Below are 15,659 nucleotides of genomic sequence, written 5' to 3' on the forward strand. Positions count from 1 at the left end.
AAGAGAACCCAAAGGCTAGGAATATGACCATGAGGCTAGCAAGCATCCATGTTTCCATCCCTCACCCTTCTCCATCATTTTTTCCATCTCATTGTGCTTATTTCCTAAAAACTGCGTGTTCTACAGGAAGTTCCTGTAGAAATTACAGGATTTCTACAGGAAGTTAGAAATGGATTTCAAAAAGGCAGTTTGGCGAACATGATAGCTTCCTCACAGGTTCATAAGTCCTCCTACAATCCTCAAACCTCTCTCCCATCAATTCCATGCCTGCATCACAACCCAAGCTCATTTTTTCTTACCATGCAAAAAACTGCAGAATTCTTGGAAGCAAAAATACATAGTGGTGAAATTTGTTTTTTCCCTAGCTTGAAAACCGTGCATCCATTTGCAAAAATGTTACATGGGGAGCTGTATAGGGATGATGGCAATATTCCCGAGCAATTTCAGCCAATTCTAGTGCATGATTTCCAAGAAATCAACCCCTATCACCTTCAGCCATTTTTTCATTTTCTCCATATCCGTGCATCCGTTTCAAAACCTGTTTCATGGGGAGATGCATATTGGTGATAGTCACCTACCCAAGTAGTTTCAGCCGATTCTAATGCATGGTTTCTGAGAAATTGATCTCTATAATCTTCAGCCATTTTCCATTTTTCTTGAAATCTGTGCATCCATTGATTACAATTTTGCTATGGGAGGTGCATAATGATGATAGGAACATGCTCATAAAGTTTCAAATCGATCCGGTCTATCGTTCGGGAGCAATGGAGAAAATAAGTCGTTGCCTTGTAAAAATTCAACATCAGCGACTTGAGGGTGCAAGTCTGAACGGGGAAACAAATTCCTGTAGCTTAGATCCGGCCAGAGGACACCTGCACAAGGAAAATAGCCATGAATCAGCAACCAAACCATCATGCAACCACAAAAACAAATGCACGCAACAAATGAAAGGCCACAGCACCTCACAAGAACCACGCTCGACTTCCAGGTATGTGACTAAACTCGTTCCTCTGATTGCATGAATGTAATTTGAAAAATGCATGAAAAATGAGATGGTTGTGGTTTAAAAAATCGGCGGCCAGCCAATTGGCCACCCTCATCCAGTTCAACAGTGCTCGATGGGTGAATACGACACGTGTGCTCAGCCATTTCAGGAGGAAATCTAGAAACAAGTAATGGTGACCGTTTAAACTTCAATGTAATTGATGGAAGTGATCACAGGTAGAAAACATGAAGTTTCGGGACAACACTGCAATCTGCATGGAGCCAACGCACATTTTTCCACCTCATCCCCTCACCACAAATCACGCCGCAATTAAAAAAATGCCCGGCTCAAACCACCTACTATTCATTTGCACTTGAAACTAAAGTATGTGTCCTCCGCTTCCACAAAATGATTAACTAGTCGTCCTCCACCAGTTTTTCTACCTGTCATTGAGATTTTGTTGCGTACCGGGCTCGCTCAGAGACGCAGTAGTGTTCTACAGGAACCGGGGGGGTCTTCTACGGGAAGTACGGCACAACTTTCTGGAGCAGAGAAGCCTGGACTTTTCTTCGTCGAATTTGGAGTTCCAAGAGAGGTAGGCTCAAAAACACTCTTCCATGAATGGTATGTTTCAAAAAGGTGGTGAAATTGAACTGTCTTGAATTGGAAAGTCTGAGAAAAGTCCGCCTGTGAGTTAGCGATAGCAGTTTCCTGTGTATTTGCATGGAATTTCTCAGTCATTCTGCATCAAAATTTTCCTCCACAGTTCCTGTTAAAAAAATTCTCCTATAGGAAAGATAGGCAACTGTGAGGGCTCGCCTGTATATAAAAAAATTTTGAATTTGCACATTTGTATGTATGTTGGGAGTAAAAATTGAAGTGTTGTACCCTGTTTGTGGAAACCAAATTTCTCCTTTTATACACGGACAACTGAGTTTTGGGCAGCAAAAGCATTAGAACCAAGGAATTGGTGCAAAGTTAAAACATAAACACCTGAGAGATCATGTCTTGAAGTTCAAAGGAGGGCACAACCAAGGCAACCACACAAAAATTAAAAGGAAAGACACATCCAGACAAGAAGACCAAAACAGTTGGAACAGTTTCTACAGGAAGCATGAAAACAGTTTCTACAGGAAGCATGAAAACAGTCAACACAGGACTTTCTACAGGAAGCATGGAAACAGAGCAGAAAAAGGAGAAATCACCCGAGATATTGGCTAGGGAGGTAGCAGCTGTGCTTGTTGCCTTAAGAACATCTCCCAAGCAAAAAAGGAAGAGAAAGAGGAAAAACTCCATGTACTTTAAAGTGAGGAGGAGCACACAGATCAAAGTAGGCAGACCCTAGCCACAGTCAAAGGAGAAAATTATCATTAAGGACACAACAGCTAAACAAAAGGAGGAGTCTCATTCAAAGATAACCATCACCTATGAATGTGGAAGCCAAAAACCTTCACTTGGAGAGAGAGAATTCAGATGATGGACTCAAAGAAAGCTCTATAGGAAGCTGAGATAGTTATATAGGAAGCTGAGAATTCTCTACAGGAAACTCGGGCTAAGTTAAGAGAGACCGAGAAATTGGAGGAAAAGGTGGCCAAAAAATCACAGGAAGAAGGAAAGATAAGGAAACATCTGATGAACAACAAAGGAAGGATGAGCTGCAGGCTTATGTTGAGGGGCTAACAAAACTGCTACAAGAAAAGGAGCATTGGCAGTGGGAAGAAGTAGAGAGAAAAGCATGGTTTCATGACCGAGAAGAGGACATCACTTCAAAATATTGGCATGACAGGGAGGCCACTAGGGCCATCAAAGATGAAGAGATAGATTAGTTTCTCAGAGGATGAGCAACACTTTCAGTAGGGGGGTGATGATGAGCCCCAAAAATGGATAATTATATGGGCCCATTCAACCTCCTAATTCGACTTAATCCACCATTCTCATTAGTTTATTGTATGTTTTTTATTATATTTATGCTAATAGAGTGAATTGGGTTAGTCATTATGCCAAAAATTCTAATGGGTGCTTTGTGCAGTTTTTTGGTCAATTTTGAGACAAAATCAAAGGTTTTAATGAGCACTTGGCAGCCAAATTCGTGGAAGAACAAGGGAGATGATTTGTAGGAAGGTGTCCCCTTCATTTATGGGCCCTTACCTCAAATTCTCCACCATCAGCTCGGAGTTCAAGGGCCACCACATCAATTGTCACAAGGGCAGCCGAGCAAGGGCTAGTACATGTGTTGTTAACTACAAGTTTTGGCAGCCGAGTTCCTAAAGTTTAGGAGGGATGTTGGGGTCCTCAATTTGTATCAATAAGAAGGCTTAGGGCCTCATTTCAGTTATTCACTTTGTAGGTAGAAGTTAGCTAGTTGGCAGTTCGATTTTAGTCATTTTTTAGTCATTTTTTTGGCAGTAGGTTAGCTCTGCATTTCAACACATTTTCAAGCTTTTCCTTGTAGACAGTTTTTGATGTAACTATTATTTCTTGAGCAATAAAGATGAATCCAGATTTGCACCAGCTCTAATCTCTCTTAGGAGGCTGTAGCTCTTGGGGTTGGGCCCAACCCAAGTGCCCAGTACCTCCTTTGTTTACTTTTATGTGTTTTTGATGCATTCTTAGAAGAAAATCTGCTATTTAGATTTAAATCTTGTTTTGTTATTTAGGTTGTTTTTAATGATTAAAAAGGCTTTTCATGTTAAGATTGATTTGATAGGTTAATAACAGAGAAGATCTTCAAAAAAAGGCTATCAAGCACCTCTAATCTCACCTCTCCCTCAGTGGGACCATGAGTTGGGACCAAGGTGTCCTTGCTGCCACAAAAAACACTCTCTTTGCTTCATCATGCAATTATTAGTGTTAGATTCTCATTTGCAGAAGTTGATACCAGTTGTGGTTACATGCTCAAGTTCATGATTTATTAGTTTGCATAGCTATCTCACATTATTTCATTGCAAATAAACTGCTATTCATTTTCTTTGCTGTTATTTAGGTCAGATTATGTTAAAGCAGCTAGATCTTTGGTTTTCTTAGTCTTTGTTGGTTAGTTTTGAAAAATCACGTGTAGAGCACCTGTGAAACCTCCTCTCCTACCCTTACCCCATCCATGCAACCTGCTTCGTCCTCCAACTTAGATTCTTGCCTCTCATTTGCTACGTTTTTTCCCTTTGCCCTAATTTCTACATTCGTGTGCATCATTGCTCCCTCCATCCTTGAACCAAATCAAATCGCTCCTTATCCTCATGTGCCGGGTCCTAGATCCCTTAAGATCCTTATCCAACCTCCATGTTCACTTTCCCACCGTTTTTCCTCCATCAACCCTCCAAAATCCTCTTTTCAGAACATCCTGTAGAAATTTCAGAACATCCTATAGAACCCCTGCAGAGTTCCTGTAGAAGCTCACGAAAGTGGTTTCTTGATAGAAAAACTCTGTGAAACTCTCTGGAAGGGTGCTAGGGACCCCTTAGGCCCTCTTCTAACCTTCCCAACCTCTTGCAAGCATTTCCTTTCACCAATCCACCTCTGCACAGTCAAAAACAGTTAAAGCACATGCACAATAATTCTGCCAACTTACTCAAAAATACAAAAAGATGTTTCTTTTCATATTTCACTTCAGAAGTAGCTTAGTCACATGCATTTTACCTTTCTAGAAGTCAATGGCATTCCTTTCTGTAGCTTTAATCATTTTTCTTGCACCAGTAGGGTTAGTCGGTAAAACTAGGGTTTGCTAGGGTTTGCATTTCCTTTCCGCTTTCAGTTTCTTTCTGCAAGTAGATTAGCCTCCTTTGAGTTAGCTTTCATCCATTAGTTAAAAAGCTTCTTCTAAGAGCTCATAGAAGTTGGCTTAGGCTCCTAGCGTACTTGTGCCAGCTGATCAAGTGACAACTGCGCAAGAGCTAGTACTTGTGCATATGGCACCATCGCTTCCAAGTTTGTTACGAACTACCGGGTTGATAAAAGTAAATAAGGGAGCCCTAGGAGTTGCAGCATTATTGCTGCAATACTGGTGCCCACCACTCATCCACTACAATACCTTCACTCTCCATTTTTCATGACCGCCACCCTGAACCTCGTATCATCAGATCGTTTTCACCTCCACAAAATAATTTGCTCCGTTCCGTGTCATAGATGTGGCATTCATTAAGGCCCTCCTATGATGGGTCACTTCTTGTTGACATCAACTCATTATCCAAGAAGTTGACTTAGGAACAACCCTTTCAGTACTTTGAAGCTTGCATGCCTCAATGGCAAGTTTCTCACTTCCGGCAACATGTTTACATCAATGGCCTTTGACTAAAAGATTTTGCATGGTGTTCGACATCGACTCATGTATTCAAACCACGTGAATTTTACTGCAATACCTTGAGGTTCATTATCATTATTGGTGATTCCTCTTGCACCTGTTAACAACTTACATCATTAGCTAGTAATCAGGCGATGTCTTTCCATGTTCGACACCAGAACATCTTTTCACATGGATCGACTTGTACTTAGGGTGAAGATTGAACGAGTTTGAAGACCCTGGATCTAGTTTCATCCATCCGGGTTGCAATATATTCAAGAAAATAAAGACATCAACATCATCGCTACAAAGATAATCATCTAAGCTAAGGGATGATGGTTCTACCAGAATCATCAATCTGTCACACAAACAGTTGTCTGTCCTATGTACATGAAAATGAATTTATAAAGCTGAGCATGGGAATGCCTGCCTCAACTAGATCATGAAAATATTATGAAGATAATGTATTGTATTGTATCTTATTATAGGTCACCTTCCAGTTCGAAAAACCTCGGATCCTCATGATAAAGTATTTCACCCGACATCAAAAGATTTACGACCTCATGCTTTAGGGGGTAACTGTTATAGAAATATTTGGGCACTGCAACCCCAATCACATGTGTCCATAAACCAAGGGATTCTAAACCCCTAACAGTGTTGTTTCATACCCTAAAGGAACAAGGTCAGATGATTACATCATTTCTCATAAGTTCTCCCTAAAAAACTACTCAGAACAGGTCAAAACTAGACCATACAGACTGCTTCATGCTAAGGGTGTGATGCATCTCACTTGTCACATGAAAAAAGTGAGATGCATAATGAAAATCCCTTCTGTAGGGTGTGATGAGAAAGAGAAGACAAATGGCAGAGGCAGTTTGCTAGGTGGAAACCTAGAGAATCTTCTAGAAACTACTCATTTGACACTTGCCTCTCTGAATTCGCCCAGGGATGAGTAAGAGATCATGAAATCTCCAAGTGGAACCAAGAACTATCAATGAAATGACACTAATCAAAATCCGAGAAGCTAACTCACCCACCTACAAATATCTATATATGGATCCCTCATCCTAGAGATCTAGAGGCTGGAATTTTGTATTTTGTAAGGAAGTGTTGTTGATTTCTCTCTGAGACATTGTATTGTTGGGTGATATAGCTTTTTCATGAGGTGAAGAGGGCTTTCATGCTGGGAGGATGGCGCTGGATCAGACAGCTTGGTTGCAATCCTCTTTTCTACTACTTCTATCAATAAATCTATTTGAGTTTTCCTCCATATGCTTGTATATCTCTGAATCTTGTATTTGTATATGCATTTGTATGGTTAACATACATCAGATCCTATATTGTTTATGGTTATAGATCTCTATGCTTTGATGGTATTTTGCTTCTTTGACTCTATAGGTGTTCTTTGAAGCGGGACAAGTGAGAAAGTAGTGGTGAAAGCTCTATCAAAGGAGAGAGGAAACAAGCAAGGAGACTAGCGAAAGACTGAGGTTGGTATTCTCTGCTTCTCTCTCATCTACCTCTGATAAAGGAAAACACAAGTGACTTTAAATTGTTTGTTTCTAAGATAGCTACCCGTCTTAGTGGGACTAGTAGCTCTGAATGGACACTAGTTTTCCTGATAACACTCCCCCAGCTAGCAAATGGAGGGTATCTAGAAGGTCTTCTGGGACTCCTCTGAGCAGGACCAACTTCGGAGGTTCAGGGTCAAGTGTGCACCTGGCCCTTTTATAATTGAGCTGAAAGCTCTCTTCATAGTCTTCCAAAGATTCATCGCTTCCCATGGTCATTCGGAAAATCTCTTCCTTGGTATCCCTTGACCTATAGTAGTCCTAGTATTTGTTGTTAAATTCTTGCCGCATCTGAGCCCAAGTTGTGATGTTGTTTCTAGGTAACCCCATGAACCAGCGCAATGCTACATCCTTGAGGGTAGAAGGAAACAGTTTCAACTTCTGCTCATCTTCTACATAGTCATAGGTTTGATAGAGAACAACAAATTCAAACAAGAAGGTATCAGGTTCTTCGGTAGTCAATCCATGGAAGTGGGGTAAGGCTGAGGGACTTATGTTTTTCATTTTAGTGTCCCCATTGGTCTCTTGGATAGGAAAGGTACCCTCTACTCTTTCCCCATTTCCTCTAACGTTTCTGTTTTCAGCCATGGTCTCATAAGGAATGGTTTCTTGCTCTTCTTCTCCTATAGGATCTTCGTATATCTCTAATGGTTCACCTATAGGTTCTTTTAGATCACTGCCACCAAAGAAGAAAGAATGGTGACTTAGTGATGTGGTGGGGGTGTTGGGTAGGAATTTTCCTAAATTGTCTCTATTCCTATGAGGCATGAGAGGAAATCTCTTTTTGGGTGATTTTTGTTTGTTCATTTTCTGCTTGTACCTGCAAAACTGAAATGGATTGAACAACAAATTGCAACTACTGAAATAAACTTGCTAAAACGAAATTGCAGAATTGAAATGAAAGCAAGGAAATTACTAATCTACTTTGCTGGAATGGAAATTGCAGAATTGAAATGAAAGCAGGAAATGACTAATATACTCTTGCTAAAATGGAAATTGTAGAATTGAAATGAAAGCAGGAAATGACTAATCTACTCTTGCTGAAATGGAAATTGCAGAATTGAAATGAAAGGAAGAAATGACTAATCTACTCTCACTGAAATGGAAATTGCAGAATTGAAATTGCAAAATTGAAGTGAAACAGCTACTCTAATTTTGCTGAAATAAACTACTTAGCAGAATGTTGCAGTAGAAAATAGAAGAAAAATAGTAATCACAAAATACTCTAACTCTTTCCTGGCAACGACGCCAAAAACATGGTGAGATCTAGTATTGCAGCAATAATGTTGCAACTCCTGGAGCTTCCTTCTTTACTTTTATCAACCCAGTAGTTCGTAACAAACTTGAAATCGATGGTACTGTATGCATAAGTACTAGTTCTTACTGCATGCTGTCACTTAGTCAGGTGGCGCAAGATCACTAGGAGCTTAAGCCAACTTCTATGAGTTCTTAGAAGAAGCTTTTAACCCTGATGAAAGAAAGGTAACTCTAAAGAGGCGATTCTGTTTGCAGAAAGAGAAGGAAAATTGAAATGCAACGCAAACCCTAGCAAACCCTAATTTACCCACTAACCCTACTTTTGTAGGAAAAGAGATGAAAATTGATGAAATGAGTGCCATTGACTACTAAAAAGGTAAATTGCATTTATTCAAGCTACTTCTGAAAAGAAATGAAAAGAAAACATCTTTTTGTGCTTTTGAGTGTTTTTATGTGAAATTATTATGCTTGTGATTTATCTGGTTGTGATTGTGCAAAGGTTTGGTGGCGAAGGAAAATGGAGTTAGCTTTTGCAGAGGGTTAGGAAGGTGTGGAGAGGTCCTAAGAAGCCCCTAGTACCCTTCTGAATACTTTCATAGTGATCGGACTTCAAAAAATCACTCACAAGAAATTCTATAGGAGGCTGCGGGGGATCTACAGGAGGATCTACAAGAGGAGGCCGAGAGTTATTTTTGGAGTTTTGAAGGTGGAAAAATGATGGAAAAGGGTAACTGAAGGCTAGATGAAGGTGTTGAGGTGTCTATAACTTTTCAAGGAAGGTTAAGAAAGAACAGGATGGTTGGATTTGTTCAAATGGCAAGAGAAAGCTTATGGAGAAAAATGCAGAAATTAGGGTAGATTAGTGAAATGTTGTGAATGAATTGGGAAATCTATGAGAAGTGAGTTGGTGCTAGCTGTTTTATGGATGTATGGTGAGCTGAGGTGTCCTGCAAGAGATCTGCACATATACTTACAAAAATTGTTCAAAGAAAGGGCTAAAAACTAAAACTTCTGTAGCTTGACCTAATTTTTGGCCTACAAACAGAAAATGTTGAACAGTAACCTATGAATAGAAAAGCATGTAGAGAGATCTATGGTAAAAGAACAGGAAATGATCTATACAACTAAATCTGAACCAATATCAATCTTTCCAAATCAAAGTATCACACTAGTAGTTGCATGGAAGAGAAAAAACTGTGTTTTTGGTGGCAGCAGTAGTGCCTCGACCTCAAATCATAGTCCCAGGAAGGGAGAAATGAGATCAGGGCCTGTTGTTGGCATTTTTGAATGTTTTTCTATCACTGTAGTAACCTACTTGAGCAACTGAAACAAAAACAACTATACCAACCATCAAAAGCAACCAAATCTAACAAAGTAAAATGAATCTATCCAACAGAAATTAACTCATGAACTGAAGCAAAAAAATACAAGTACACAGTAGGAGGTGCTGGGCAACTTGGGTTGGGTTGTAACCTAAGAGCTTCAACCCTCTGAAAGAGATCACTATTGGCTCAAAAACTGTTTCATCTTCATTATCAGAAATAGTAGTCACATTACACAAACTGTTCTGAAAAGGAACTAAAAAATGAGCTTAACACAATGTTGCACAAAAGTACAAAAATATACTAATAATTGGCTAACCTACTAAGGCTCTAAGACTCCTTATTTATACAAGTGGAGTTCTCCAACAGTCCTCCTAAAATCAAGAAACTCGGCTTCCTAGAACTGGGGATAAACAACAATCCTTCTTTACTTGCTCAATTGCCCCTTAGAATCATCAATGTGGACCTTTGTGTTCCGAGTTGTTGATGGAGGATTCAAGGAAAGGGGTCATAAATGAAGGAGACACCCCCCCTACAATTCCTCTTCCCTATTTTTCTCAAGTTTTGGCTGCCATTTTCTTATAAATCCCTTGACTTTGTCCAAAATTGACCAAAAAAATCTGCATAAGGCACACATTAGACTACATGGAAAAATGACTAACCCAATTCACTTTATTAGCTTAAATATATTCAAAAACATGCACTAAACTAATGAGAATGGTGGATTAATTCGAAATAAGAGGCAGAATGAGCCCATATAATTACCCATTTTTGGGGCTCATCACATAGGTAATCTAAAGAAGAATTTTATGTTATAATGATAAAGTATACATTGCAATAAATTAATTAGGCATGTGTAAAAAAAAAATTTTACGGTTAGTAAATGTTACATGCTACTAATATGTAGGTTATAAGAGCATGCCAAGCTTATTTGTGTAAGATTCGTGAAGAAGGTTGAAAGTAGAAGAGTTGCATGGGCTATGTAGAGGAAAGGCTGTTGAGATGAAAATTAATTTGTGAGATGATTCGAGTTGTGGATCGTGATGAGTGACATCTATAATAAAAAACAAGAAGTTCCTTATGGACAATAGGTTCGTTCTTGCATAATAGGAAGTCATTGATTCCATCATAGTGAGTTTATGATGTAAAATTTGGAAGTGAGTGCCTCATGTAATTGGGTGCTTTCTCAAGGAGTTGGTGGTTCTTATGGTGCTTTCTCAAGGAGTTGGTGCTTCTTATAATTTGTTTAGGTGTTTTCAAAAAGGGAGTTGGTTTTGAGTTGGTGCTTCTTATATGTTGTTTAGGTTTCTTCAAAAATGGAGTTGATGTTTCTTACTAGTGAGTTCTAGAAAAACACATAAGGCAGTTGCTGCTTCTTTCTTATTGGTGCTAGCAAAACAATGTAAGGAGTTGATGTTTCTTTTGAGTGGGTATTAACTAAACTTGATGTAACATGATGCAACTAGAGTAGTGAAATTAGATGTACATGATATAACCAAACTTTTTTGGTTTTTCCCCAATTTCGTGAACAATGTATGTTTATTGGCATTTTTGCTTACATGACATGTTGTTGGTTGTTTACATAAATGGTTTCCACGTAAAAGTAAAATTATAAAGTGGTAATAACTGCAAATTTAATATTAATGTTGATTCAAGTTTAAAACGTATCCATGGTTAAGGATTTTATTACATGGTTTTTTTAATGTATATCTATTGAACTAATATACTACTTATTTTTTTAATTAATAATAATAAGTTAATGACTAAAATTATGAGCGAGTAGGACTAATATTTACTCCAAATCACATTTAAATATGATAAAGTTACATTAAATTTGTATAGGTAAATTAGTTATTCTATTATGGTCAACATTGTTGGTTCCACGAACTACAGAATATTTATAGTAGTATTCACAACTCAAAGGTTGAATTTTATCTCCAATTTAGTCATGGTGATTTCATTAGTTTATCTAAAATTCATTAATTGAAGGAAACATTATATCACATGTTATATTGACCATGTGGTATTCATAATCCATGGTATTGGCATGTGATATTATAACAAAAACATTTTAGAAGTTAAGAATTTTCATGGTAAGAATGTGAGATATATCATGGGGTGAGTATTTTGATGATTATCATGAATACATGCCTATCTTCCCAACCGTTTAATTTATATGGAGACAGTAGTTTTTTATGAGATAAGGAATTTAATATATTTGGTATACCACATTATAAAAAAACCTTTGAAGTGGGTGGTCAATGATCATATGTCACTTTATTGGCTTCACAAAATTGAGTCAAAAGTGTTAATATACAATTAATGATCTTTTTCCATTTTAATGTTCGGATATCACATGTATAAAATAATAATATATATTTTTATATTATAATTTAGATCAACATTGATGGTTTAGTGGCTCATGGGTTTGCCACTAGATGTGCTATATAGGAAAATATCGTAGAGCTGTTGTATATGGGGGTAGATCTCACATAAAAACCTAAACATGTAAACGTAATGCTTAAAATTTAACAATTTTAATCTAATGTTGGCTTGTCAAGCATGTTTAAAAGTCAATCTAATTATTAGTATGTATAAACATAATATAAATTTAAAATATAAAGAGGTTTGCGAACGCCCAAAAAATATGTATGGTAAATAAATAAAAATATAAATAAAGTGGATGTATGGTACATAAATAAAAATATAGATAAACTAGAGGTACGGTAAAAAAATAAAAATAAAAATAAACTAGAGGTATGGTAAATAAATAAAATCTATTTTTATATTTATTCCAGAAACCTCTTTCTATTTCGGAAGACTGAAAAAAGAAATTTATTTAGGTGAAGCGGATGGGCCAAAGGCCATATCTATAAAAGAGGTATGACTAATTAATAAAAATATAAATAAATGAGATGTATGGTAAATGAATAAGACATTTTTTACATTTATTCCATAAGCCACCTTATATTTAAGAACACTAAAAAAAGAGGTTTTATTTAGGTGAAGCGTATGCCCAAATACCATGGGCCAAATTATTATTGATACCATGCAAAAAATTGTTAACCCTAATATTAGTATTAATAAAAATAAAGGTGGAACATGGTATTGACCCATGGTATTGAGAAACAATGGTATTGGCCCATGGTATTCACATGGAATGTAACCTATTTAAAGAGGGAATTAAACAAGAATAGATCCATCTTTACTCTAGATCTACCTAGCCCCGAGAGAGATCAAATATCATGATATGAAAACTAGCATAGAGTGAAAAAATATTTGATCCCTTTGGGCGCTTGGTAGATCAAGAGTAAAGATGTAATACCATGGTATTCATGTGAGAATGGACTATTTAAAGGAGGAAATTCTATTAGCTTATATCCATATTAACTGCGGATCTACCAATTGCTGAGAGTGATAAATAGATTTGATCCCTCTAAGATCTTGGTAGATGTGGATTTAAGGTGGATATAGTTTGGTGTTTATGATAATGAAAGATATTAAATAGACTTAGGAAATTATATGTAAAAAACATCTTGAGGTGAATGGTTAAAGCTACTTTTACTCACTTCACAAAATTTACTAAAACATACCAATATCTCCATTAATATTGATTTTTCTCATTTAACACAAAAAAATTCAAAACAATGAAATCTTATCACTCTTTCTACAACACACACATAGTGGAGATTGTCGCTGCCCAGATTTCCCATGAGATACTACACTGTTGTATATAAATTTTCTTATAATCTTGCAAATCATTTTTCAAACGTTTTCTAAATATGATATGTTCATGAAAAAGTTATAAGGTAATGATGTTAGATTACTTGTTTGAAAAATATGCTGGTTTGTACCACCTTTCATCTTCTCTAGTATCCATAGTTAAAGAATGCAAGACGTCTGATGGTAGTGAATTATGCCAATAGGAAATTTAGATTGGAAGAGATGTACTTAAATTTTACTATTTGATTGAACATTTCCAATTAAAAATTATAAAAAATCTACATTTATATATTTATATATTGATTGGAAGGGTTTTGACTATGGACACTTCTTTCCATTAGATCCCCTTCAGGCCTTTGGGATACCTATGACTTTCTTATATTATATAGATGGGGCTTGCTAAGTGTTAGTGTGTTGGCTTAAAGTGATGTATTTTTTTGGATCTCACAGTTGGAGTCTATGGAATACGAAAGAAATTTGATTTGCATTTATTGTAAGATGAGAAATTTGATACCTCTGTGGCATATCCTTATTTAAAATGGATCTATGCTCATAACTGGTCGGGATATAAGGAGTTAGGGCTTGAACTGGTCAAACCTTTGCAAGACCAGCCTCACAAATCCTGACAGCTTCCCATGGCAGATGAAAAGAAACACGAGGGGTTAGGAGATCCTATCAAAATCTTGCTCGAAGAGGTCCTCGAGCAACAAAGGAATGTGATGATGGACAACTTTGCCCAGATCCTTCAGTGGTTACCCAAGGGCGACACATCTACTTCCAGCAGCTACTCTGGAAGAACCACACCCTTTAAGGTACAAGTTAACTTTGACATTCCCATATTTGAGGGTCAGATAGACGAAAACATTGTAGATAAATGGTTAAATCTACTAGAAGTGTTTTTATCTGTTCATGATTTTTCTAGCCTGGAAAGTATTAATTTCGCTCTTCTCAAAGCCACCCCACACATTAAGGATTGGTGGGAAACCTACTATGAGTAGAAGGATGAAAGTATGGCCTCACTGTTTTCAGCCACAGCCACTTTGAATTCATTCCGGAATGCCATCAAGGAGCAGTACTACCCTGTCAGAAGTTATGAGGATAAATACATAAAGTGGACCGTGTTGCGTTAGGGAAGGGACCAAGGTTTCTGAGCTGCATTTGGTACTCAAATACTGTAGCCGCCTACAAAGGTACATCCAAGATGAGATGGAGTTCCTGGAAATCTCCTCTCTTGGCATGACGTATCGATACGCTGTCAAGATTGAGTAGAAGTTTAAATAGAAGAAGCGAGACTTTGGATCTGCAACAAAGGACAAATCCAAACCGTTGAAAAAAGGACGAAGCCAAGGTGGGGTGGCCCAGGACAGCTCACCAAAGCTGCAAGTAAAGAATAACACCTCGAAGTCGAAGAAGGACATGGGAAAGAGGTGTGAGTTCCATAAGAGGTCCACTCATAACACAAGTGAGTGTCGAGTCAATTAGTCACTGGTGGTTGAGCTAAAGTATTTGGTATCAGATTCATATTCCGACTCTAAGTTAGAACCTGATAAGGGGAATGACAAAGGGAAGTAGATTATTGATGTGGATCCCAATGCCACCATTGCCACCATGAAGACCTAAAAGGAGGAACCTGAAGATCTAGAGGACGAGGAGTGCCTCTTCCACGACCAAATGTGGGTAAAGGGCTCCCCGCTATAGTTCATTGTCAACAGCAAGGGCCAAAAGAACCTCATTTCAGCAAAGGTCATGAAGCTATTGGGCTTACTGACGATAGCACATCCACAACCGTACACTATCGGGTGGCTTCACCAAGTATAGGATCTTCGAGTGAGGTAGTAGTGTCGCCTTCCATACAACATCAAGCCCTTCACAGATCAGGTCTTGTGTGACATTGCTCCCCTTAATGTTTTTGATGTATTATTAGGACAACCATACTTGTGGAAGCGACATGTTGTATATGATTCAAGGCCTCATGCTGTTATTATTACTTTGAGAAATAAGTTGTACAGGATACTGGAGGTAGCACCACCTATTGCTATCTCTTTGGTTACTGCAAAACAATGTAATAAGCTCATTTTCGAAATAGGGAATTTTTTTCCTGATGATATTCCCTCAAGGAAAGAAGAAGATGGTGGCCACGAACTCTAGACAGGGCCCCTCCGCACGACAACTACAGATGAACAAGGTCATGGAGGAGTACGAGGAAATCTTCACCTCCCTTGCAGGGGTTCCTCTGCACTGTCAGGTCAAGCACTCCATCTATCTAACCCTAGGTGCGCCACTGCCCAATGGACCAATCTATTAGTGCTCTATTCTAGAGAACGATGAAATCAAGAAGCAGTTTAGGAGTTGCTACAGAAAGGTCAAATCTAACTGATTTCATCACCTCGTGGGAGCTTGATTGTGTTGGTACAGAAGAAGGATGGGACTTGGAGACTCTGTATTGAATATCAGGCGTTGAACAAGTTCATTGTTTGGAATAGGTACTTAATCCCATAGATTGATTACCTTCTGAACTAATAGAAGGG

Source organism: Pinus tabuliformis, chromosome 3_2, assembly GCF_031772625.1.
Source record: "Pinus tabuliformis cultivar Carrire ecotype Pingquan chromosome 3_2, CPIR1, whole genome shotgun sequence".
In the NCBI taxonomy this organism is placed as follows: Eukaryota; Viridiplantae; Streptophyta; class Pinopsida; order Pinales; family Pinaceae; genus Pinus; species Pinus tabuliformis.